Raw genomic sequence first — 1,027 nt, 5'->3', positions numbered from 1 at the left:
AGGGAAGTGATGACAACTGTGACTGTTGTGTGACACTGATTCCTCTCGTATTCGTACTGGCTGATCCTGAGGTGAGTCAAAAAAGACAAAAATGTATAAAAATAAAGAAAAATAAATAAAATGGTTAAAAATGGAAACAACCGACATTTTAATCAATAGGGGAATAGAAATGACTTAGGCTGTATTCATTCAATAGAACAATACGTAGCCATTTCAAAACATGTTTTGGATAACAAGGTGGTAAAATGTCCATGATGAAATAAAAATGTTGAGGCCGGGCACGGTGGCTCACGCCTGTAATCCCAGCACTTTGGGAGGCTGAGGCGGGTGGATCATGAGGTCAGGAGATCGAGACCATCCTGGCTAACATGGTGAAACCCTGTCTCCGCTAAAAACACGCAAAAAAATTAGCTGGGCGTGGTGGCGGGCGTCTGTAGTCCCAGCTACTCGGGAGGTTGAGGGAGAAGAATGGCGTGAACCTGGAAGGTGGAGGTTGCAGTGAGCCGAGATCGTGCCACTGCACTCCAGCCTGGGTAACTGAGCAAGACTCCGTCTCAAAAAAAAAAAAAAAAAAGAAAAATGTCATAATTATGTAAAAGAAGCAGAATATAAAACTGTAAGTACATTATGATGGTAATCTTGTGAAAATGAAAAAAATATGCATATCTTAGAAAAAAAGCCTAGAAAAAAATACTCCAAACATTTTATTTACTTTAATATAATTTATTTATTTATTTTATAGAGACAGGGTTTCCCTGTGTTGCCCAGGCTGGTCTCGAACTCCTGGGCTCAAGTGATCCTTATACCTCAGCCTCCCAAATTTCTCGGATTACAGGCATGAGCCACCATGCCTGGCCTCCAAATATTTTATGATGGTTATCACTTGTTGATGGAATTATAGGTGATTTTTATTTCCATCTTTATATTTTTCTGTAATTTTAACATTTATCGTAATGATTACGTATTTTGTTTATTCTCTTAGATAATATTTGTATTAGTTTGCTAGAGCTGCCATACCAAAATACCA

At 38.5% G+C, this 1,027-nt stretch overlaps 1 non-coding gene across 1 annotated transcript; it reads left to right on the top strand.

Annotated features, from left to right (window-relative positions):
* Positions 1 to 69, top strand: LOC116456470 (small nucleolar RNA SNORD41). The gene has a single exon (XR_004244698.1). It is a non-coding gene; the product is annotated as a small nucleolar RNA SNORD41 (small nucleolar RNA).
* Positions 70 to 1,027: the final 958 nt, after the last annotated feature.

The sequence above is a fragment of the Hylobates moloch genome, unplaced genomic scaffold (assembly GCF_009828535.3).
Source record: "Hylobates moloch isolate HMO894 unplaced genomic scaffold, HMol_V3 SCAFFOLD_16, whole genome shotgun sequence".
Taxonomy (NCBI): Eukaryota; Metazoa; Chordata; class Mammalia; order Primates; family Hylobatidae; genus Hylobates; species Hylobates moloch.
The sequence above is the reverse complement of the archived record's forward strand: the minus strand, read 5'-3'. Positions and strand labels throughout refer to the sequence as shown.